The following is a 26,812-nucleotide window of genomic DNA, read 5'->3' on the forward strand; positions in this document are numbered from 1 at the left end:
TCTGGAAGAAACTGAGGGGTTTAAATGCTGTCAGACAGAGTGGAGAGTCAGACAGCAGTAGCAGTAATTACAGAGGGCTGGGAGAACTAACCCCAATACTAGTAGAACAAACTAAGACAGAGGAGGTGCAGTTGGCTGTCATAGCAACAGGAACGCGGCGCCGGGCAGCAGCCGCCATGTCCCAAGCACCCCTGCGACTTATAGGAGCGCGTGGCCAGGAATAGTAACCAGTGCCGGGGTTCCCCTGTGCCGCACACCACCCGCAGGAGCAACAGTACTGGCAGTGGCAACCCCAAGAGCCACCAACCCTGACACAGTGCTGTCACAGAGTTCAGTGATAAGGGGACTCCCTGCTGGGGCATATTGACACGTACCACAGACCTATAGTGCACGGATGTCTTATGTTTTGCAGGTACGTGCATTTGCACGCCTGTAAAACACGGACATGTGAACAAGCCATAGGGAACCAATGGTTTTAATAGACGTATGGTTTTGTGTGCACCTATGTACGCACACTCTCATCTGAAAGCACCCTTTACTGGGAAAGAGATCTAGGTATTTCCTTAGGCGCAGAATTCTGGAATAAAACGTTTTCATTAGCAAGCTCGCTTTTGACATGTACTTCTCACTTAGAGTTGGTATTTTACTCCTATTCACCTTGCTTATCCAACAAATTCAGATAGATTTTGGAGATACTATGGTGGCAAAGGAACCATGAACGCACATTTTTGGGGCTTGCCCAAGTATTAACTGCTTTTCGAACCAAACAAAATTTTTTATTGAAATACTTCAAGTATTCCAATAATATGAAGCTGCTCCTTAGCTCTGCTGCACATAAGCATTGAAAATATAACCCCTATTGATAAGCCCATAGTCTATCAAGTCCTAGTTGCAGTAAAGGCTTTGATTGAGAAATTTTAGAAAATCTCCATCGTTCCTGTGATGGCTGAGTCTTTGCTAGCAACACTTGCACGTTGGAGGGTAAATTAGCAAGTATGCATTGGAACTATGCAAAATATATTGTTACACACCGCCTAATATACGTTATTCAGTACATTTCAGTAGATGTGAAAGCACAGTAGGGGAAAAGTGTGGGCATTGTTGCACACTATAAATGACAAGGGTCTTGTTATACATGACTGATATGTATAATGTGCTGTTAAATAATATATGCTATGGTGCTATATATAATGCTTATTTATAAGTTATTACACTCCAGTCTGTAATATAGTCCTACTGTTAAAATGACATAAAGAAAAAGCTATGGCCTATTTAGACTGAGTTCTCACCCCAGTATTCCTTTTATTTCTTCACAGTTTTACCATCCACAGTGTGAAAGCATCATATACCCATAAATCTTTAGCTTTAGGCAGCCCATAATTCTGGTGATGCCCTAGGACATGGCCTCTGTGGACTTTCCAGAAATCTAGCCCTGGAATTGAACGGAATGATAGGAAATAAAATAAACTTGTAGTGCTTGGTCCAATAATCATCCTAGATTTGCTGTGTTTGTGCCATGGTCAGAGAAGAAAAGGGGAATTTACTGACATGTTCAATTTGTGGAGTTCTTGAGGTTAACATCTAAATCTGCTGTAAATGACAGTTATGGCTGATACTTCCAACTATTTACTATACAACTGCACGCTGATTGTTCTAAGAATAAGAAGTGACGGACATGAACTGAAAAAAATTGCACAAACTGTATAGTGCTATACTCCTTTACGGCCTACAAAAATTATTTCTTTTTGCTATTGTGATAAGCTTTTGCTAAAAGTGTATTCATATTTTATCTGGATATTATATATAGCAAGTCTGTACAATGAAAATATGGGTTGCATGGTGCACACACCCATTTGGACATTTGTGTAGATCAAAATGCTTCTATAATTTTAGCATATAAGAAACAAATGAGCGCACCAACATGGCCCACCTTAGCTATGTCTGACCCATGTGGTTGCACAGGGCACTAGCCACCAGCTTGTAGGGGCTGCACCAGGTGAATGTAGACTAGGGGTAATCTTCCTGCTTAGGTCCACCTAGTTAGATGATCTTCCTCTTGCAGTGGCATGTTGTGAGCTATGTGAATTATTCTCCTATCTCTGCCACCTCCCCTCTGATGTTCCCAGGCATCGCTGCCAGTTCATCGGCAACCCTGCAACAAAATTGCTAAGTTATGTTACTGTATATATGGTATGAGTTTGGTTCTGCTATTTTATCTATGTACTAAGTTTGGTTTGTGTTGTATTTATATTATGAGCTTGGTTCTGGTGTTGTACTTATTTGCTGAGCTGAGTCTGCCACTTTCTGAGCAAAATAGAGGAATAGAGGAAGATTGCCTGTCAGTGCAGATAGATAGATAGACAGGGGGTGGACAAAAATATGGAAATACCTGTAAAATGCATTGGATCTTAATCATTAAGGCCGCCTGCAGACGGGCGGAAATTCTGCGGCGGGATTCCGCGCAGAATTTCCGCCCCTGGACGCCTGCATAGGATTGCATTACAGCAGGCAATACTATGCAGACGGCCGCGGTTTGTCTGCGCGAAATCACACGCAGCAAACAAACCACAGCATGTCCTAATTCTGTGTGGGGCTCGCAGAGCCCCGCACAGAAAAGTCACTCACCGGCCGCCGGCTCTGCTCTGCGCATGTGCCGGCTGCCCGGCAGCCGGCACATGAAAGAGCCGGAGCTGCGGGAGCGGGTGAGTCCGCGGTGCTCTCTGCAGGCGCTCGGGTCAGGTCCCGCTGCGAGAATTCTCGCAGTCGGATCCGACCCGGCCGTCTGCAGGCGGCCTAACACTGAACTGCCCCTTTGACCCCTGCTTGGCTGAGGGGGTTTCTGCCAAATTTGTGTTTACTTTACCTCTTGCCTTGCTCTGGGTGATTTTGAAAGTTAGGTGGCAATAGCAACTAAGTGGCTCAAACCCCTGACCAATGGAACCTTATTGCTCCTCAGTGTAATCATATACAGCTTGTTGAGTGTGTACATGGAGATACAGGAATCATTATAAATGAAAACAGAAAGAAATCCAGTAACGCAATCATTACAATAGAAACAAAGCTTTATTCAAACAGATGCATAAAAATGCATGCAACATACTCACACGTCCCTAACAACTACAGAAGTGCTCTTCATCATAGTTATATTTCTGGAATGAATGCAGTGCTGAATTTCCTTCTGTCTTAATATAGAAGAACATGTGAAACACTAAACATTTTTACAACTTTGCAGTTTTTTTCTATAAAAATGTGGCCTGCACCAAGACTTTGGAAACAGTCTCCGGATGGACAATCCACATACATCTAGATTTATGCACACAGTATGGCAGGGATGAACATCACATAAGCAGTATCCATAGAGATACATTGGCATCAGCATTAAGCTTTATGTGTGTACACCCTTTGCTCCATTCACTACATAATTGAATTAAATTAGGAATCACTTTGAGTATATAGGGGTTGTTGATCCGGGTCCTGAAGTTAGGTAGGAACTTTTCAAAAGGTGATCCAAGGATTATTCTGACTTTCACTATGGAGTTGGGAAGGAATTGTTTGTCTGCAAACGAGAATCATGAGGTTGCCATCATGTAGCTAACTTATACTAGAATGTGCTGTTTATCTGTATACCGAATTTGGACTGCTGACTACACTTGCTTCATTTAAAAAACCCATCCACATTGGATCAGGACTTTGAACCCACTACCAGAACGGACACAATGGATGGGGTATGGGACCTAGAGTCACGGAATGATATTGAAGGGGAAAAAAACTGGTTGGCAAAGCTTGACACCATGATGCGGGGCTCATTTAGATTTTTGTTGTGGAGTCTTCTCTCTTCCATAACTGTTTAGTGCCAAGTATCAGTGATTCTTAGGTGTCTAACTGATTTGTGGTTGAGGGGTTACTAATCCATGCAGCCTTCTGCCAATACCTAGTAGAAACATCAAAGGTTTGGTAATGACAAAAGTATTTCTTTTACCTTTGTAAGCCGCAACCTATATGTCTACAGTAAAGAACGTGGCTTTCCACTAATCTGACAGCTTTTGGTTTCTTAACTTGACTGTATGGGATAGATAACAAGTATTGAGGGAAGTTTTCCACATTACAGAATGATTTTTCATGTTCTTGTATACAATTAGTCTTCTTCTGTTAATATTCCTCCTGCAAACAAATCCATGTCTTCTAAGTAACTTCCTATCCTTGCGCTCGGTAATTCAATTTCGTGACAAAATCTGATTTTGAAAGTTATGTTTCTGATTCTTGTTTCCCTGAATTGATTTGTTCCATTCTATATGATTCAATTCCACGTGTGATCCATTCATCACTTTATTGTCGTATGTAGACTGATTAAGACTTCTCCCATAGTCGGACTTTAGAAAGGAATGCTGGGTATAATGGCACTCTGTCTACAAGTAACAGCACCGTCTCCTCATCTCTGTGGAATGCTTTTACATCATAGGGCTTTCCTGGATGTTAACAGTTTTTGTAACTCTATTGAACATCTTCGTTCCAGCCCATCAACAGTTTAACCTGGGTTTTCCCATTACTAATACATTTACAAGCAAAGACAAGTTCTATAAAGAAAGCGCTGGAGGCAGATACTGTCACGTTATACAGTACAATAGTGTTATCTAATACTTTCCTACAAAGATTGCATGGTGATTAGAGTGTCACAGTGGAATGATGAATAGGAAATTGGGCCCATCAAATGTTGCATAGCAAAGTGTAGTTAAAAGCTAAAGAGGAAGAGGATTGCCAGTAACAACATGGAAAGTGACTACTACAAAAAACAGTAATACCTTATTAAGGAAGCTGAAGAAGACAAGACATTACAAAGACAAACTACACTCCTTAACACTGAAAATGCAACACCAAGAAGGAAAGGTTATGGAATTGTGCAAATGGCAGAATTGATAGACTTGTGGATGATATGAAAATTATTAAAAAAATAGGAACAAAATATTTAAAAAAACTGGATTTATTCAATATCGAATATGAGCACAGAAGTACATATACATACACGCCTTGGCACGCTATTAATGGTTGTCTGCCACATTGAATGCACTTGGGCACACGAATCATCAAGATCTACTGCTGGCAGCTCTCTTTACAATTACCAAGCAATTACATCCCATATGTGCTTGATGGAAGAGACAAGTTCGAAGACACTGCAGGCCATGGTAGCATATACACGTATATGTGATGCAGGATGTTCACCGTTGCACGAGCAACATGCGACCTGGCGCTGTTGTGTTGAAAAATGACTTCTGGAACACTTTGGAGTAATGTCTGTACCAAGTCAATATAACTGAGCTGTTAGTGTACCTGGAATGAAGACTAGAGGGATCCATATACTGCACATTATGCCACCCCACACCAGGAGTAGGACCGGGGTGATGTTCCCTCATAAAAGCTTCTGAATAGCGTTACCCACATAAAGTCCTGACCAATCTCCAGCTATCATTGCATCCGAGACAAACGAAAGATCTCCATTGCAGCCTCCATTGCTATCTTGCTCTGCACCATGATAGGCTTTGACATTGGTGGAGTGAGGTTAATAGATCACCTGTCGCTGGATGTCCGGCTCATAGTCCAATGTCTTGCAGGCACGTTCTGCTGGTGACTACAAGGAGCTGAAACCAAAATGGCAGGACAAAATCATAGTTAATAGTAACATTAACAATACTAATAATTGCTGCAATATTAATCTACAAAAGCTACAGGGCATCAGTTTTTCCTGCTGAAAGGGACACCACAGATGGCAGAGTCCCTGAGGCTGGTAAATACCATTGTAATATAAATTGCATGGCAATATTCCTTATATTTAGAGCAAATGTTCCCAAACTTTTTTGCCTCGTAGACCACTTGCCGATTTTTTTCTTTTCTGTAGACCCCCTGCCTGCCTAATTTTCCTTAACTCATTATAGTCAAATGGGTTTTTCCCAGCTGACACAGTGCTGCTCACTTAGATCGGGTTTCGTGTAGAGTGGACAATTGTAAAAGAAAAGCACGTGCAATTTTTATTCAGATCTTCAGTGGCACGCCCGGAAATTGTCCGGACTAGCTCCATTGCCCATAGTGATATAGGAGATTTCTGGGCCATGTTTCACTATGGGACCATGAAGAGCACAATGCCATAAGCTGTGGCATTGTGTTCTGCACACACACCACCTGCATAGTCCCACAGAGAACCAGAAGCAAGAAGATATAACCGATCTGCCAGCAACTTCTCTCTTCCTTTTTTGAACACATCAAGTTTATACATTGCGACAGAGACCATCAGCTTGTCAGAAGCCGGCCGATGGTCCTCGTGGCAGGAAGAGCTGGTGATCGGCTGTCAGATGATAGCTGAGCACCAGCTCTTACAGCGGAGAACGGAGAAAACCTCCAATCTCCGCTGTTTAACCCTTTGCATGCCATGGTCTGTGCGACCGCAGCGTGTAAAGGGCTGACAGAGGGAGGGGGCTTCCTTTGTCACCATCGGACTCCCCGTAAAGTGATCAAGGGGTTTGGATGGGTCTCTGTTGCACCCGGAGGCTATATTCAAGCCTGACAGCTAAATTAGGCTATGGCGCTTAGACTCTGTCTAAGGGTGCGTTCAGACGAGCGTGTTTTGGTGCGTACTTAGGTGCGTACATACGTTTGCACCTAGGTACGAGCAAAAGCACGTGTGAACACAGCTGCGTGCTTGTTGTCAATGGAGCCGCGGCTGCTGCCGGCGGCTCCATTGAAAACAATGCTCTGCCGGTCCCCTGCATTCTTTTCCAGGGAAGGGCTTTACATAAAAGCCCTTCCATGAAAAAGAAACATTTTAGTGCAAAACAAAAAAAGAATTTAAAAAAACTTACCTCTCCGCTGCTGCTGTGACCCCCACGGGCATGAAGAACACATCTGCCGCATGCAGCAGATGTATCCTTCACTCCCGCTAGTTAAAAGAATTCCCTGCTGCTACATCTGTGGCAGATGCAGCAAAAGGAATTCTTCAATTCTCAACCGCAGCTGTCACACATGACAGCTGCGGTAGAGAATCCTGCTGCCGGCATTCTGTCAATGGCTTTTCAGGGAAGGGCTTCATAAGCCCTTCCCTGAAAAGCCATTAAAAATAGTGCAAAAAATAAAAAAAACCAATTCTCACCTCCCTTCAGCTGCCAGGGCTCAGCCGCGACTTCTAGCGCTGTCCCAGGCTCTGTAGTTCTGAGCTATCAGCAGCTGGGGATTTAAAATCCCCGCCTGCTGGTAGCTCTGATTGTGGTTGGCTGAATTGCTTCAGCCAATCACAATCAGAGCTACCAGCAGGAGGGGATTTTAAATCCCCAGCTGCTGATAGCTCAGCAGCACTACAGAGCCGGGGACAGCGGCAGAAGTCCCCGCTGAGCCCCGGCAGCTATTAGTGGCTTTGCAGGGAAGGGCTTCATAAGCCCTTCCCTGAAAAGCCTTTTAAAATAGTAAAAAAAATAAAAAAAGTAGGTACTCACCTCCCTTCAGCTGCCGGGGCACAGCCGCATCTTCTCCTGCTGTCCCCTGCACTGTGTTGCTGAACTGCTGATCTATCAGCAGCCGGGGATTTAAAATCGCCGCCTGCTGAAAGAGCTGTATGTAATTGGCTGAGGTGCTCAGCCAATCACAGGCAGCTCTCACCTGTCATTCATTCGGGGAGAGCTGCCTGTGATTGTGACGGCCAATCCGTCGCGGCAAAGCTGGGTGGAACCTGCGATGCAGCACAGAATTGACAGCCTTAGCATGTCAATTCTTTTTTTTTCCCCGTTGCAGCCTCACTCCTCTCTATGTGAAATGCTGCGGGTTTTCAAGCTGTGGCTCTCTCGCGGAAATCTTGTGGCTTTTCGGGGGGCCAAGCCACGACATTTCCGCGGAATTGCTGTCCCGTGGGAACCCAGCCTTACACAACTCCATTGATAAAAAAAATTAAAATGCTAGGGGTCTTTCAATGCAGCGATAAAAAAAAAAAATCTTTTTTTTTTTTAGTGTGAAAAAGTAGCGAAAAAGAAAAAAAGGATTACAATTTGGTATTGGCATAATCATGCTGGCCTGTAGAATGACTTTAATATATTATTTATACTGCTCAGAAAATGCAGAGAAATTTAAAAAAAACATGCCAGAATTACAGATTTTGTTAATCTTGCCTCTAGAAAAAAATGGAATAAAAACGGATCAAAATTTTACATGTTCCCAAAAATTGGATAAATGAAGACTAGAGCTCATCCCGCCAAAAACAAGGCCTTGTAGAGCTCTGGCAATGGAAAATAAAATTAATGCGGCTCTTGAAATGTGGCGACACAAAAGCAAACCTTTAAGAAAAAAAAATGTTTTAAATGTACAAAAATAGCAAAACAAAAAACTTTATAAACTTGGTATCGCCGGAATCGTGTTGACTCACAATAAGGTTATTACATTATTTATTCTGCACGCTGAACGCCGTAAAAATGAAATCCAAAAAACAAATGGCAGAATTTCTTTTTTTCCCCCAATCTCCCTACAATTTTTTTTACAAAAGTTATGCAATACATTATATATACCCAAAAAGTACAACTGTACTTGGCATTACATCATACTGCAATCTGACAGGCAGCCCATCAAGCTACCACACAGGGATGGCTTGATAGGCAGTCTGCTAAGACAGTCCTGGGGCCTTTCAGAAGGCCCCCAGCTGCCATGGCTTCCTGCGATCTCATCACGGGAGGGGGCGTACGAGACCCTCGAACATTGTTCAGAGGATTTAAATGCCACTATCAGAATTGACAGCAGCATTTAAAGGGTTAATAGCACTGATAAGCCACGCGGCTAATTGTAGCTATTGCCCGCGGGTGTCAGCTGTAATAAACAGCCCCCACTTTATGAAGAGAAGTCGCCCCACGATCTTTTTTCATACATACCACAACCCCGCAAGACATAACTGTACGTCCTATAGCGAGAAGGGGTTAATATCACTTTAGTTGAAAATACTGGCTTTATTTGACTTATTAGTCAATAGTACACATTTTCTCATTATACACATTTTATGCTGTAGAACAAACAATTCCACAATATGAAGGGAACCTGTCAGTTCAAACATGCTGTCCAAACTGCAGGCATGATGTTATAGAGCAGGAGGAGCTGAGCAGATTGATATATAGGCTTATGGGGAAACATTGATGTATTTTATTCATGTATACCTCTGCACATTCTGAGCTGAACAGTCCAATGGGCGGAGCTATCAGTGATTGACAGCTACTTCTGTATATATAGTCCAGATAACCGTTAATCACTGCTAGGACTGCCAATTGGACTGTTCAGATCTGAATATGCAAGGGTTTAGATGAATAAAATACAAGTAATAATAATCTTTATAATAATCTTTATTTGTATAGCGCCAACTTATTCCGCAGCGCTTTCAGGCATGGATAAATGCAAAAACAATACAACAATTGCAACAATTACAATGTGAGATACATTGGGTTAGACACAGATGGGTTGAGGGTGGTACAGGAGGTGCAGGGGGTGGGGAACACAGGCAATAGGAAATTTCAAGTACAGATCATTTATCAGAAGGCAAACAGGGTGGAGCACCATAGGGAGGGGCGAGGGACTAGGTCAGGAGATTTGGTATGCTTCCCTGAAGAGGTGCGTTTTTAAGGCACGTCTGAAATTTCGTGCATCGGGAATTGTCCGAATGCCTTGGGGTAGAGCATTCCAGAGGATGGGTGCTGCTCTGGTGAAGTCCTGTAGGCGAGCATGAGAGGTTCATATTACAGGGGTGTTTAGTCTGAGTGTGTTAGCCGATCAGAGTGAGCGGGCTGGGTGGTGTACGGACAGGAGGGAGGCGATGTATGGTGGCACAGCGCCATGCAGAGCTTTGTGAATGAGGTAGAGGAGTTTAAATTTAGTCCTGCAGTGGATGGGCAGCCAATGCAGTGACTGGCATAATGTAGAGGCGTCTGAATAACGACTGGATAGAAAAATGAGTCTAGCTACTGCATTTAGTATGGATTGGAGTGGAGTGAGTCTAGTGCGGGGGAGGCCGATGAGTAGCGAGTTGCAGTAGTCAAGCCGGGAGTGGATGAGGGCAACAACGAGTGTCTTTAGCGTGTCCGTGGTTAGGAACGGACGTATTTTAGCAATATTTCTGAGGTGCATGTGGCATGTTTGGGCCAGAGATTGGATATGGGGGGTAAAGGAGAGGTCAGAGTCCAGTGTGACCCCAAGGCATCGGGCATGCCGTCTGGGGGTTATGATGGTGCCAGACACTGGAATGGAGATGTTGAGGGGAGGTTGGTTAGAAGGTGGAAAGACAAGGAGGTCAATTTTAGAGAGGTTTAGTTTGAGAAAAAGGGAGGACATAGTGTTAGAGACACCGGACAGACAGCCGGTGATATTTTGGAGGAATGGTCCAGAGATCTCACGAGAGGAGGTGTATAGTTGGGTGTCATCAGCGTAGAGATGGTATCGGAGGCCAAATTTGTGGATGGTTTGTCCAATTGGGGCAGTATAGATAGAGAAGAGAAGGGGACCAAGGACCGAGCCCTGGGGTACCCCAACAGCGAGAGGAAGTGGAGTAGAGATAGAACCAGCAAAGGAAACACTGAAAGAGCGGTCAGAGAGGTAGGAAGAAAACCAGGAGAGAGCAGAATCCTTTAGACCAATAGAGTGGAGCATAGTGAGAAGGAGATTATGGTCGACAGTGTCAAATGCAGCAGACAGGTCAAGGAGGATTAGTAGGGAGTAATCACCTCTCGACTTTGCAGTCATCAGGTCATTTGTTACTTTTGTAAGGGCAGTTTCGGTCGAATGTAGAGAGCGGAAACCAGACTGAAGGGGGTTGAGGAGTGAGTTGTCAGAGAGAAAGCGAGTAAGGCGGGAGTAGACCAGGCGTTCCAGTAATTTGGAGATGAAGGGGAGGTTTGAGACGGGTCGGTAGTTGGCAGTATCAGTTGGGTCCAGGGCTGTTTTTTTAAGCAGAGGGGATATAATGGAGTGTTTGAATGAGGAGGGAAAAGTGCCAGAGTTTAGGGAGAGGTTGCAGATTGTAGTGAGGTGAGTAATGAGAGCTGGGGAATGGGACCGGAGAAGGTGAGAGGGGAGAGGGTCGCTAGTGCAGGTGGTGGGGCGGGCAGTGGAAAGGAGCCTGGAGACTTCTTCCTCTGTCGTTGGTTTTTAACGTAGATAGTGAGTAGGTGCTGGATGCAGTGCTGATGAAACTGGGGTCGGGGCTAGCCATGCAGCTTTCAGAGATTTCTTTTCGAAAGTTGTTGATTTTTTCTTTGAAATAGGCAGCTAGTTCTCCAGCAGTCAGGTCTGTCACAGGGGCCTGTTCTTTGGGGCTGAGGAGGGAGTGAAAGGTCTCAAAGAGTTGTTTGGGGTTGTGGGATAGTGAGGAGACAAGGGAGGTGAAATAAACTTGTTTGGCATGGTGAAGGGCTAGGTTATAAGTTTTAAGCATGAATTTGAAGTGGAGGAAGTCTGCTGGCAACTTTGACTTTCTTCACAGCCGCTCGGCGCACCTAGAGCACCTCCTGATGAAGCGCGTTTGGGACGTGAGCCAGGGTTGCCGTGGTATGCGTTTGACAGCTTGAGTCACGGGTGGTGCCACTTCATCCAGGGCACGGCTGAGGGTGGTGTGGTAGTATTCAGCTGCCAGGTTAGGGCAGGGGAGGAGAGAGATAGGGGATAGGGAGGACTGAATAGTTTCGGCAAACTGTTTAGTGCGAACGGACTGGAGGTTCCTAGAGGTGCGATAGATAGGAGGGTCAGGGGAGATGCTAGGGTGCCTGATGGAGAAAGAGAGAAGGTTGTGATCTGATAGTGGAAGGGGGGAGTTAGTAAAGTGAGAAGCAGAGCATAGACGGAGGAAAACTAAATCAAGAGTGTTACCATCTCTATGAGTGGGGAAGTCAGAGATTAGTGATAAGCCAAGGGAGGAGGTAAGTGTTAAAAGCCGGGGGGCAGATGAGGAGCTGCAGTCATTAGTAGGGATGTTGAAATCACCAAGGATGAGGGTTGGGATTTCACAGGATAGGAAGTGGGGGAGCCAGGCAGCAAAGTGGTCTAGGAACAGGCGGGTGGGACCTGGGGGGCGGTAAATAACTGTGACACGCAGAGGCAGTGGGCGGAAAAGTCGCAGGTTGTGGACTTCGAAGGAGTGGAAGGTAAGCGAGGGAGCTGAGGGAATGACCTGGAAGTTACACTGAATCTTTATATGAATATATAAACTATATATCAATCGGCTCAGCTCCTCTCTATAGCATGATGCCTGGATATGTTCAGTCTGACAGGTACCCCATAAGTAATGTGTTAAAGTGCCGCCTCCACTAAGAATTAAGTTCACTTTGTGTCTATAATATAGGAAGATCATATATGAATGAATGTTCTGTCATTCAGAAAGTTTACATACAAAGGCAAAGAAGGACAAGTAAGGACACACACTGAAAAATGCGTTATTCAATTAAAGCTTGTCAATTCTATTAAAATCCTATTAAAAGCACAAGCCATGGCATGACTGCAGAAATGTTACACACCGTGCCTATATAAAGCATATTCTTATCACCTCACTAAGTTAGCACAAATGGGAGCTGTCTAGTTCAGTACAAAAGCTAAAGCTTTGGAGTCTTTAAATGCTTACACAAAAGCCTGGAGGTAAATTGTTATTCTGTGTGAGATTTAATACTTCTGTGCTGCTTTTAACAACCCACTTTCCTACCAAAAAATAAAAAAAATAAAAATAAACGTGTGAGCAGAGCAACATGTGACATTAGCTATCTGAAGAATGTTAAAGAAGTTCTCTCACTTCTACTGTAGCTGTCGATGACCTATCTCCAGGATACTGTAGGTCATCAATAGCTATTGTGCATAATTTCACCTTGTTCAATTCAGTCCTGTCCAACCATCAGCCCTCATGTGTTGAAGATGGTTTACCCAGAATGTGTGTCTGCAATTCGAACTGTAAGTGAGCCCCAAAGAGAGAGTGAGCCGGGTGCAAGTTCAGTCAGTCAAGGCCTAGTGCAGCGGTACTCAATTGTTCATGTCCACACTCAAGCGTCTAGAAGTCTGAGTCTCGCTGAGTGGAGGTTCTTGTCTGCCAGAGAGCTCTACCCCCTTCCTCCTTTGGAGTGTTCCCCTTCCAGGAGCGGTTCCTGACAGATAATGTGACTGCAGGACCGGTGTCATACTAAGTTTCCTCTCTAACCTCTAATCTCTAGTTTTACCTGCACTAGCGTATCTTTTGAATTTACGCCTTGTATTTCGAAGGTGAAATGTTCAGTAAAGTTATTTCCAGGCCCTGAGCATTCCTGGGGACCTGAGGTACTTAAATTGTCTGTGGATCATTTATTTTCCCTGCCGATGGTCATGCCGAAGAGGAGGGGGTGTACCGGAATGGTGGCGTCACACTTGACAAATTTCTCTACACCTGTTACCCTGTTTATTGGGCATCCCCATGCTGGGGGTGTCTGAAAGAGGCCCAGCGCTGCCCTGGCCTTGGCTACATGTGTCCCTCCGGGAGGGAGCCTGGTAAGTGCCACCATGACAAGTCAGCACTTTACCTTCCCAGATTCTCAGCGTATGTCATGTTCCTGGGGTTACCCTACGGGACGCTGCAGACATAGTACACCAATTACTAAAGTTACATGTCTATACTTAATACATTTCCCCACTTATATATCAGCAGATGTCTCAAAAAATGATAGATAAGACGTAATAATTATTAATGCAACAAAGATACACAAAGTATTCTAGAATATGATATGCCGATCACATGACCTATTTTCACAAATGAAAGCATATTCAGCTGTGTCATTCCTCAAACTCTTCAATTTGTTTTAGCTAATGGACTTCTGTTAGCCCCTCATATCTAGTTAATACCTTACAAGGGGGCAAACAATCATTTAAAGAAGTGACACCATTACTATAGGAAAAGTTAGAGTAAAGGGTTTCAATAAAACTTACCATCACCACTCGCCCTTCCCAGCCCCAGTACTGCAAGTACAATGAGATGCAGGGAGAGGAGTGATGAGTCCGGCTGTGCACCTGTTAGCTCCCCTGCAGAAGAGAGGGAAGGCGGTGTGTAGTATGGAATTGAACCCATTCCTCTCCCTGCATCCGGAGGTTTAGCAGTGGAGTCAGACTGCCTATACTGTGTTGGACACAGAGAGAGCCCAAGTACTAATTAGAGCCACTGAAGATGCTAATTGGGGAACATTGGAGGACCTATTGCTAAATGGGTACACTGAGGGGAACATTATTACTAAGTGGGGTCACTGAGAGGGTCATATTACTACGTGGGGCCATTAAAGAGGTCACTATTACTATCACACCGCGAGCACATTATTACTATGAGAGGCACTTAAAAGTTTATTAGGGGTTGCAGCAGGGTAGAGAGAGTGATTAGAGTCAAGCTGTGGCTGGAAAGCTCTCAATGGTGAGTCTGGGACCAAAGAGAAGAAAACTGATTACAGACTGCACCAAAAAGAAACAAGATCACCTGTGATCACTGGAGGTAACAGGAATGTAAGCACTAGAGATGAGCGAACACCAAAATGTTCGGGTGTTCGTTATTCGGAACGAACTTCCCGCGATGTTCGAGGGTTCGTTTCGAACAACGAACCCCATTGAAGTCAATGGGCGACCAGAACATTTTTGTATTTCGCCGATGCTCGCTAAGGTTTTCATGTGTGAAAATCTGGGCAATTCAAGAAAGTGATGGGAATGACACAGTGATGGATAGCGCAGGCGAGGGGCTACATGGTGGGCTGCATCTCAAGTTCACAGGTCCCACTATTAAGCCACAATAGCGTCAAGAGTGCCCCCCCACTGTCAGCATAAAGATCGTTCTCCTCTGCCACAGCTGTAACAGCTGTAGCAGAGAAGAACGATGTTTGCCCATTGAATTCAATGGAGCCAGCAATACAGCAGGTTCCACTGAATGCAATGGGCTGCCCGCGATCGCAGGATGAATGGTCGGAAAGGGGTTAAATATATAACCCCTTTCCTGCAATTCATCCAGAAATGTGTTACACTAAAAATATATACCGGCGTATAAGGCGACCGGGCGTATAAGACGACCCCCCAACTGTCACCTTATACGCCGGTAATACAGTGGAGCAAAGAATAAAAATCATTACTCACTTTTTCAGATGATCTGCGGCGCTCCTGCAGGCTGTCGCTCCCTCCTAATCCACGGCAGAGTATTCCTTTCTCCACGAAAGGCTTGAAATCCCCGCCTCCAGAAACACAGCCAATCACAGCCAATGACAATGATGTCATTGAATGGCTGTGATTGGCTTGAAATCCCCGCCTCCAGAAACACAGCCAATCACAGCCATTCAATGACATCATTGTCATTGGCTGTGATTGGCTGAAGGCACATGTGTTTCTGGAGGCAGGGATTTAAAGCCTTTCGTGGAGAAAGGAATAGTCTGCCGGGAACCAGGAAGGAGCGACAGCCTGCAGGAGCGCCGCAGATCATCTGAAAAAGTGAGTAATGATTTTTATTCTTTGCTCCACTGTATTACCGGCGTATAAGGTGACAGTTGGGGGGTCGTCTTATACGCCCGGTCGCCTTATACGCCGGTATATATTTTTAGTGTAACACATTTCTGGATGAATTGCAGGAAAGGGGTTATATATTTAACCCCTTTCCGACCATTCATCCTGCGATCGCCGGCAGCCCATTGCATTCAGTGGAGTCGGCTGTATTGCCGGTTCCATTGAATTCAATGGGCAAACATCGTTCTTCTCTGCTACAGCTGTTACAGCTGTGGCAGAGAAGAAGGATTTGTCTTCTATATGTTCTCAATGGGGTCAGCGCTGCTGCCGCCGGCCCCATTGAGCGCATATAGAGAAGATTTATGGCCCTAAGAAGGACCGTTGGGGTTCTTGACACCTAAAATACTCCTAACACTCTCCCTATAGCAGCTCCAACACGATAGCGCTTTCCCTAAACTCATGTCAGAATGCATCCATAGCGAGCCGCGGGAGGGGCAGATTTCAATACTCGGGTGACACCTTATCTCCCCAGCCACTCACAGCAGGGGGGTGGTATAGGGCTTAAACGTTGCAGGGGGAAGTTGTAATGCCTTCCCTGTCTTTATATTGGCCAAAAAAAAGCGCTAACGTCTCAGGGAAGAAAGTTAAAGTAACCAGAACACCGCATGGTGTTCGTTACGAATAACGAACATCCCGAACACCCTAATATTCGCACGAATATCAAGCTCGGACGAACGCGTTCGCTCATCTCTAGTAAGCACTATTAGAGTATGTCACGCGTAGTGGAAATTGATGTGGATTTTCCATAGTGGAAAACCCATTCCAAAATCCACATCAGTTCCACATTAAAGACTGCGTCGAAATTCACACCATTTATGTGGATGTTGATGTGGATTTTGGTGCAGATCCACAGCGGATTTCACCCTTTCATCACTCATCTACTTTTGGTGCTGATCTATAGCTGATTTCATCCTTGCAATTGAAAGGGTGAAATCAGACATAGATCAGCACCAAAATCCTCAACAATGGTGTAGATTTTGACATATTCTTTGATGTGGAATTGACTCAGATTTCGTTGCTGTGGAAAATCCACACCAATTTCTGCTACATGTGAACGTACCGTTACCATGTAGAACCTGTATTTCAATGTATTATATGGTATCTATTCTAGCTATACTAAAGTTGATCCACTCTATCTAAGCCGACCGCATTATAAAGGATGCCCTATAGAAAATATATAATTTTTTGGGGAGGAGGCAAATGCATGCATGTCAGATTTGCTGTGAATGTTGCACAGCAGAAAAATCCACAGCAAACCTGCCCCAAAATCCAAACTATTTGGTGTGGAATTTGACATGGATTTTGGTATAAAGCCGCACAATTAAAGAGGTTTAATCTGAGCTACATGCACACTAAAATCCACTCCAAATGATTATTGTTGCAGCTGTTATTTAATGTTTTAATAGAGAATATTCTACTGGGGGAACAAGTAAACAGCCTGCGGCCACGGTCCCCTTGATCCACCACTATCCATATATATATATATATATATATATATAGTACGGTATATCTAATGATGATTACTGAAAGGAAACATATAATAGGTTACACAACTTTCTTTTTTAATAGTTTTGTAGCCTAAGATGAACCTTTTGTGAAGCTTTGCAGTTACTATTTTTGTGATAAGGCAAAAAGTGTTAAAATAGTGAGAAGTAGGAAAGTGTTGAGGTGTTAATATGAAAAAGCCACCCGCAAGCATTGAAAATCTCAATCTCAGACTGTCGTCTTTCGTCAGACTCAAACCTAGGACCCCAGTGTTGCAAGGCAATAACGCTAACCAGTGAGCCACATTCATTGCAGAACCACTACCATTTCAAGAGCTCATAGGCAGTGTTCAATACTAGTTTTAGGGGTTTTTAATCACTTCAGACTCACCCAATTTGAACTGCCTGAGGTTCAGGTTTTCTACGAACTTTTGGCAAAGTTCAACCCAATACACGCTTCTACTGGTTCTGCTCGCTCAACACTAATTATATATTAACAAACTAACTCACCATTTGTAGCTATTCAGCTATCAACAAGGTCAAGAATAGAGATGAGCGAGCATACTCGGTAAGGTGATATACTCGAGAGAGCATCGCCTTTTTCGAGTACCTGCTGGCTCGTCCCTGAAGATTCGGGGGGGGGGGGGGCGCAGGAGTCGGGGGCAGCGCAGGGCAGCGGGGAGGAGAGTGAGAGAGATCCCTCTCTCTCTCCCTTCCGATCCCCTCTGCAACCCCCCGCTCACCCCCGCGGCCCCTCCGAATCTTCAGGGACGAGCCAGCAGGTACTCGAAAAAGGCGATGCTCTCTCGAGTAAATCACCCTACCGAGTATGCTCGCTCATCTCTAGTCAAGAAGCTTCTTATATTAGAGGTAGCTCTATGCCAGTGTCCACAATGATCCAGCTATCTGCTACTGCAGGTATTGCTCTGTTCCAAGAAGCAAAACACCTGTTAAAAACTACCATCGCCACAGTACCTGCACATTACCTTTTACGTAATTGAGATATGAATTACGGAGGTATGAATATTGAATAGTGTTTTCTTCCCAGCAATGGGATGAAAGTTGCACTTAGGTCCTTCCTACCACTTGATGCATTTGCACTTTATTGGCATTAATTGATATTGCTATTAGTACATATTTCATTCTTTAGGTATTTGCACCTTGAGAGAATATCTAGTGACATTCACCATTATTTGAATTTCATTCAGCAATATTACCACCTTTCACATATGCACCTTAAGAGACCCCTATCATGGTATACCTGTAGGTTTACCTGCACTTTTATTGTTAGTGACTGGCGTGGATTCAGTCATTCTTTTTCATTGTTTTTAATGATGTGTGGTCATTTGTCTTTTTTTTCCTCCCTATCTGATCTGCCCTTTATGTAATAAAGTTCACGTTATTTTTTTTCATCCATGCTGTGTGTCTATTTTTGATGGGTAAAAGAATGACAGCGATGAAAACTATATTAGAGGGAAACCAAAGAGGTCTGCTTCTCACATAATCACGCCTATGGGGCAGTGCAGGTTCTGTATTTGGCACCTATGGGTAGATATTTTTGCTGCACTGTGAAATTTGTTTTTACGCCTCTAGGGAGCGCCGCACGATGGTCTTTGTATGGCATTATTCGGAAGGTATTTTTTTTCTGAACTATAGTATTAGTTTAGCACTTTTTGGTTATTTTATGCTGCAATTTTAATTCAATGGGAGCTATGTCTGGAAACCAAAGATGCCGAACAGTAGACCCCCGCTGAGGATAGATCGGTCATCGATAGTAAAGTCCCAGAAAGCCCTCTCTAAGGGGATATTTTCCAATCCAATGCCCACAGTCATATTTTATGGTGCTCTGCACATTTTGTTGAGCAAAGTACTGAATGTCTAGAAAATGTCTAGAAAATGCGAAAAATATAGACCGGAGATATTCACAGACATCTGGTGATAACAAATTCACAGCAAATTAGGATTTATGTGGAGGTGGAACACAATAGTTTAACTTTATGATTTTTGGCTGATACATTTGCGAAGAGAAGCAACAACTTGAGCCATTATTTCTAGTACATTACCTTTGTTTTGGAATTTTACTCAAGGCTTCTAGGCTTATTCGGAAAAGTACACAAATTTCTGCTCAATTTAACTTGACAAAATTATTACCCTCATAAAACATGTTTTATGATAGTAGTAGCGTGAAATATAAATATATCAGATGTACTTCCGCTTTCTATCTCTAGATGTCTCCAAATGACTCATTTTGGTCTGATGCTTTAACTACAGTATAGAAACCCGAGTCTGTAAGTGCAGAAGATGCAGCTGAGGTTATTAATGTATGGATGCATGAGGGTGAGATTAATACATGGAAGATTAGATAGTCATAAGGAAGGTATGTGAGGATATTAGCAAGGAAGTTGTGCGGGGGTCATAGTGAGAAAGGTTGCCCATCTGGCATCCCCATGTAGTGTATCATATTCACTTGAATAGGCACCCGGAGCAATGATGGTATATTTGCTGTGGGAAAATGCCTGGCAATCTGCAGACTTAACAGCTAAAATATTGGAAAAGAGTTGATTGCTATGACAGCTTAAAGGGGTTGTCTCGCGCCGAAACGGGTTTTTTTTTTTTTCATAGGCCCCCCGTTCGGCGCAGGACAACCCCAAAGGATGTGTTAAAAAAAAAAAAACATATTACTTACCCGAATCCTGGCTCTGCGACGTCTTCCTTCTTCCTTCTTCTTTCTTCACCAAGATGGCCGCCGGGATCTTCACCCACGATGCACCGCGGGTCTTCTCCCATGGTGCACCGTGGGCTCTGTGCGGTCCATTGCCGATTCCAGCCTCCTGATTGGCTGGAATCGGCACACGTGACGGGGCGGAGCTACAAGGACCAGCTCTCCGGCACGAGCGGCCCCATTCACCAGGAAGAAGACCGCACAGCACAAGCGCGTCTAAAAAAGCAAGAAGACATCAGAATTAGATGGATCCATGGCGACGGGGACGCCAGCAACGGAGCAGGTAAGTGAATAACTTCTGTATGGCTCATATTTAATGCACGATGTATATTACAAAGTGCATTAATATGGCCATACAGAAGTGTATAACCCCACTTGCTGCCGCGAGACAACCCCTTTAAGGTGCAAATTCGGACAACCCCTTTATGTTGCATCAAAAAAGGCAGAGAAATATTTGCTCAAGTAAAAGATAAGTCTATAACCTGACTAATAAGTTGGTCAATAACAAATGTCTGCATGAACTTGCTGATCAGTGGGGGTCCAACTACTAGAACTCCTCCCCCCCCCACACCAGATCCAAAGAAATTGCACCTGGCGTGTCCTGAATTTTTGACAGCGGTGGCTACACATGAGCTTCATTCACTTCAATGGGACTGTGGGAGATAGTCAAGTTCCAGAGCTCTGCTTATCTGCTGCAATTCCTGTTGAAGTGAATGCAACCAGCCACGACTGTCAAACTTCAGGCTTGTGGCAATATCTCTGGATTGTTGGGGGTCCGAGCTGTGAGACGCACACCACTCAACAATCTTGCCAAGATGGAAATTCCAATGAGACAACTTCCAAACAAAATAAGCTGTCATGTGTGTACATGAGGAATAACATACTTCTGGCTGCTATCTGACTTGTATGCTGCATTTATCACCAGTTTTCCCCTCTGCAGGCTGCATCTCTAATTCTCACTGTTCTCTGAGCTGTTGGGTGGAAACTAGCTGCTGTCTTCCATACACTACATTACTAGCAAATTGAAAGTAGCTGTTCGGTGCATGAGGAAGGGGATTGAGGACAAGGAGCCTGATAAGTCGAGAAAGTAGCATTTTTCTGTAATAAAATATGTTACAAAGTTTTCGTTTTTTTAACCTGGCCTTGTACCATGGATTTATGGGAACATTATTGAAATAACAGTTACTATTCAAGCAGGCTAGTGACTAAATAATAAGAGTCTACTTGATATCATAGAGTATACCATAAAAGTCCAATACAAGTGTAGGTAGGGCCTAAAGATAACTTTAAGGATGGGGGGGCTGACTTCAGATGGCATCACGCCCTTGGGCTCAGCGGGTACTGCCAAGGGTTTGGATGGACTCCTCTCCTCCCAGGGTTCAGACGGAGGCATCACTACTCTGGCACTTGACCCTGGGACAAATGCAGGCATGTGTTGAGGTTGTCAGAGGCTTTCGATGGAGGAGGAATTGTAGGTCCAACATGCTGCTGCAGAAATTTTAATATGACTATAGAACCAGAACAAACAATAGTTTCTTGCGTTTCTTGATACAACTGATAATTCAGAAGGGGAAGTATTGTGTTAAACAAACAGTCCGTTGCAAATATAAGAGGATCTCCAAATGACAAAAGATTAATTAGAGACGATAGATGAATTGGGTGGCAGTCACAGTTCTTTATAGCACAAACAAGCAGTCTGTGAGAAACAAATGCAGAATCCGACCCGCCCGTGAGCAGGCATATATATCTGCACTGTATCTGCAACTGTATCAGATAAATGACACATATAGGAAACCCCATCTGTAGTTGCCCCCTAAACATTAGCACCTCAGCTGAATCACAGCACTGCAAAGAAGAGATCTGTGACCATTTCCTATGCAGGGTAATATTTCAATAATATCTGATTTAACTAACAATTCCACTGTCATCCATTGCTTTGGCAAAGATAGAACAAACAAACAAAGGAGAGTGAAGTCATATGGAGAAAATGTATCGATTTGTTTCCAATCCTGCCCATGTGACTCGTCGACTGTCAGTAGTACGGCTTTGTTATTCTGTCTGCCATAAAGCATTTTCAGGTATATTAAGTGCTGCGGGGTAGCTGATGTCAGTGACAGTGAGCATAATAGCATCTGACAACAGATCCTCTCCTGCAAATAATGAACAGGATATTTCCCCTCAAAGAATTGTCATCGTACATGCTTGATTTGTATGTAATCGGCAATCACTGTTGTCAATTACCCAGAGAGTAACCAAGCGTGACGATATGTATAGAATCTGTCATCACAGTGACTGTGTCAGGTATCTGATTCACACTGGATTGTGACACCTGTATTTATGATTTTATGGTCCGATAGATATCAGTTCTGTCCTTTGTGCCATTCAATGCCTATAAATGTTTATTAGGAACCTCTGAAATCCTCCCTGCAGGCGTGTTGCCTGCAATATGACAAAGTATTATTTCATTGGTAAGGGCACTGACTTTGAAGCACATAAAACTGGCTGAAATCCCAAGAACAGCAGCCCTGGTGACCTTTGGCATGTCACGTTTATCTTCTTTGGCTCTTCAATGCTTTTCAGGGCAGGGATTCATTGTGCCTGTAAATCAGCACTGGGCGTCTTGTCAGCACTACACCAAAAGTTGAAAATGACTTGAAGAGAAAATTACATTAACTGGTGTTTCAGAATTTCACTGTCACATAATGTACTTGTAACCTTGTGTCTCCTTGATCCGTTGATTCCTTAATGACTGAGATCTGTCACAGGCGGCTGTATTAGTAACCTCTGCTTTTTGCTGTTGTACAGTTTGTAGAGTAGAATTATACAGTGTGATTCAAAAGTCAGGGCCACCTAAAATATCTTGTGCACTTAGGAAACTTTATAGGTCACTTAGATGGGTGGCGGAAAACTTTTTGGTGCTTTTGTGGTGCCTTTCTGCCATCTTGGAAGATATAAAGAAGATAAAAAAACCCTAGCGCTCCAGAGGGCAGAGTGTAAATGGAATATAAAAGTAAGGGAGAAGACTTACTTCTCAGGTGGGTCTTAAATAAGAGCCCCTCTAATCCAATTAGGCAGTGGTTTGTAATGGTGCTCCCAGAGGTGTTTGGTGGGGGAAAACCAGCAAGGAATAGATATCCAATATTTATTACAACTATTAGGGCTAATAAGCCCTACAATTTACAGACAAAAGTAAAAGCAGACAAGAATAGAGAGGAGTATTTATAAGAAGCTAAATGGTTGTCAGAGGTGTGGTTACCTTAATTTCCAGATGTAGCAACCCGCCCTGTGGAGGGTTTGGAACACAGGCTTGCGGTCTTCTCCCTACCTTTATATTCTATTTACGGTCTGCCGCCTGGAGCACTGGGGCTTTTATATCTTCTGACTACTTTGCGTTTTCCCCCCGATTTGGATCTGGAGTCCCCATTGATGCTCTCCTTCACTTTTTGATGCCCATGTGACCAGGGAGGACACATCTGCATATTCTTATATTATTGCCTACCAGGACATCAGGCGTGACAGACTGCGCTAACTGAGGGGAGCTCGTTCATGCCAGGTAAGTCTCTTTCCACACATACAGTGCTATACCATCTTTAATATTAATTCCAGGAGCGCTGCCTTTGCTGAATATTTTGGCCATCTTGGATTGAGCCCAAAATCTTCAATGGCAAGGGGGTCATGGGATACATAATTTAAGGGTAGAATTTTATCAGAAATTGATAGATGCTGTCATTTTTTCAATGTCTGCAATCATTTTTGAGTTATGGGTGATGTCATGGTGAGTCTTAATTTAATACACTTGTTATGTTGAATTTTGGGGTATGGTTTACACTAATAGCATGTCTTTTCAGATAACAAAATATGCAGTTTGAAATCCAGGATAGAATTGAGATTATCTTGATGGTCGGTAACAGGAGTTCACATGAGGATAATGCAAATCTCCTGGTGCATTTTCATGGACTCTTCATGACAACAGCTAGCACAGCTGTTGGCACCTAGGGATCAGAAACAGTGCTCAGATGACCAGATCTTGGGTTGTCCTGGACACTACCAGTTTATGAATCAGTTTCCTGACACTTCCTGCACTCAATGGCTATCTTTTTGGGTGTTCATGATTGAAGGGTTCAGCCACCTCACGTGAATACCTATTACTGTCCGTCAAGATAATCTTAAGGCCTCATGCACATGGGTAGATTTGCATTGCAGTATCCGGAGTGGACATTCTCCTCCAGATTCCACAGCAAATACTGCCCATAGCATGCTGTGGAAAAGTGATTCTTCATGCACACGAGTGGAAACCAATTGCAGTTTGAGCTCGCGGATGAAAAATCGTAGCATGCCCCATTTTTGTGTGGATTCCGCCGGACGGCTTCCATTAAAGTCCATGGAAGCTGTCTGATCCACGCCCCTTCCGCAATTGGCATTGCTGAAAGGTTGCAGATATAACAACTTAATATGATATCATTTATAACTCAAAAATGGTTGCACCTATCAATTTCTGATGAAATTCTACCCTTAAATTATATATCTTATAAGCCCCTTTCCATTGACATATCTTGTGTTGAATCCAAGAAGGCTTCCACCAAGTTGGCTTACAGGCACCAACATAGCGACAATAAGTTTTTTTCCCCACCAATCTAAGTGCCCTACAAAGTTTCCTAGTCATATATATTTTCATTCAGAAGATATTCTAGGTGGCCCTGACTTTTGAATCACACTGCACTTGGCACAACCATACTTTTACTTGTCTTTTCTGTAATTTCCTGAAACACTGCCCCCATGGCAACAATCAGGATGAATTGTCTATTTCTGATATAACTCTTTTTGTCTCCACCCCAATTGTCGAGCTTTCAGTGGTGGTGGGAAGAGGTGGATATGTTGTCTAGAAAGCTCTCATCAACATGCATGACATGCTTCTGCATATATGACAATACATCCTGGATGACAAGTACCTGATTTGCTCTCCTTAACCGCTATGATCAATGTGTGGAGGCAGAATTGGAAGATGATGTACCGTATGGTAGAAAGTCATATCCTGGTTGCTACCTAAGGAGCAGCATTTAAAGAAGGTACAGAACCAATGTTAATAGATCTCATTGCCACATCATAGGTACATAAGGTGATGTCACAGATGTAGTAACATTATAGTGAACACTGTCAGTGTTCTAGACTGGATAGTGGTGGGAGAATGGTGGTGATATCACAAAAATGCTATAAGTTGAGAGCTTGAGAGCTGAGCCCGATAGCTGCAGCCAAAAACAGAGATAGCTCCTATTGAAGGCATGGTACACCCATTTTAAAGCTTCATAGTGCATAATAACACCACTGGTGGGACATCACAGGGGATGCTATTACTGTCTTGAAGGTGTCAATGGGAAGTGAAGATATCAAAGACCTGAACTGTTGGTCTACTGTAAGACATCGGTGTATGTAAACTCTTCACTGAGGTAATGACGTTACTGAGACAATGATGTAACAGGGATGATGATATCATAGGGACAATATTAGTGACATGACCTGATGTTGAAACAGGTTGATGTGATTGTTGTGATGGCGTGGTGGTGGTAGCTCGGTTTGTCAAAAATAAACTTTTGCTAAACTGCAAAAACTATTTACATTTCATCACTCTATGAGATGGTTCAGTACTTCAACATTTCATCAGTAACATTACATATCCATAGCATAGACCATTCTTCTTAAAATGTTAGTAGGTAACTAAGAATTCACTGAAATCCAAACTGCTATTTACATTATATGGCATAACACATCGGATAATACATTATTACTTGGTTTGTCCAAGTGGCAATAGCAAGAAAGGTGTTATCACGGGTCTCCAAGATATATGCCCGTTGTATACAATATTTGGCAACACACTTTTACATAGTTCTGATCCTTATACATACAGGGCTCTGACCAAACTTCCAAGTACTTACACACGCACTGGCAACTGCTAGGATTCTGCATCCAGCTTCTTCCTGCCAATATTGTACGGAAGCTCGTTAGCTGCACATGCCCATACTTCAGAACCTAAACACTGGAACTCTTCCAATAGAAGTCTTGCCTATTATATCGCTGTCTCCAGCTCTATCAGTGTGTTGAATGTAACTCAGGATATGCAATGCTGCTTACTATCAGACTTTACTTTAAGTATTCAGATTATTCCTTGTTGCAGAATTACAATCATAATAAAATATGAACTTTACATAATTCTATCAAATTATAATTATACAAGGCATTACACTAGAAATTCAAGACCCTCACCCTGGCCATGGATTTTGTACCTAACAAAAACCCAAGGGAATGAGTACACTCAAGGTTGATACTGGTATTCTCTCTATAGCACTCAGTCTTCCACAGGTGATGGTCCAGCAGCACTCCTCTTCCATCTTTGCCTATCCAGTGTATGCTGCGTAGACTTTTGAGGCATTTGTTCTGTCTCTAAGGAAGGGCAGAGAAGTAGAATCCTTCTCCTCCCACGTGCTGCAGGGTCCTCGACCCCAATGGTCTGGCCGCTCCTTTATTCATGTTGGCCACTTCACCTACTGTAGCAGCAACAGCAGGCCTTTTTCTTTATCTGTGCAGTGGCTGCTGCGCAGACCTTTACACAGGCTTCTTGGTCTCTCTGGGCTGCTCAAGCCTCAACTATTCCTCAAACATTGTTGTCAGTTGTCTTGGTTATAGTGCTAATTTCAGCATCACTTGGTTTTTTAATGTCCTAGCAGCCCACACAAGTGTGGCACATTCCCGTATGCCTTGACCACTCTCAGCAGTGTAATTTCCCTTGCAGCTGCTCTATGTTCTGCGCTATGTACTGTGGTGGCGGCAGCCTCCTCCACTTCAATAGGCTGGTTGGTTGGCTGACTGGTTGGCTGGCTTCTTAGGACTCTCTGCACATCCTTTTATCTGCTGTTTTACAATCTCTCTAGAGATTCTCAACAGATATACGTTTAACCATATGAAGACAGACATATCAATAGGCTTTACCCATTACAATGTATCCCTAGAGCATCCCAGAACAGGTGGTCATGTCACAGGTTAGGCTACGCAGGTGTAGCCCTATAAATTGAGTGTTAGG

The sequence above is a fragment of the Eleutherodactylus coqui genome, chromosome 1, assembly GCF_035609145.1.
Source record: "Eleutherodactylus coqui strain aEleCoq1 chromosome 1, aEleCoq1.hap1, whole genome shotgun sequence".
Classification (NCBI taxonomy): domain Eukaryota; kingdom Metazoa; phylum Chordata; class Amphibia; order Anura; family Eleutherodactylidae; genus Eleutherodactylus; species Eleutherodactylus coqui.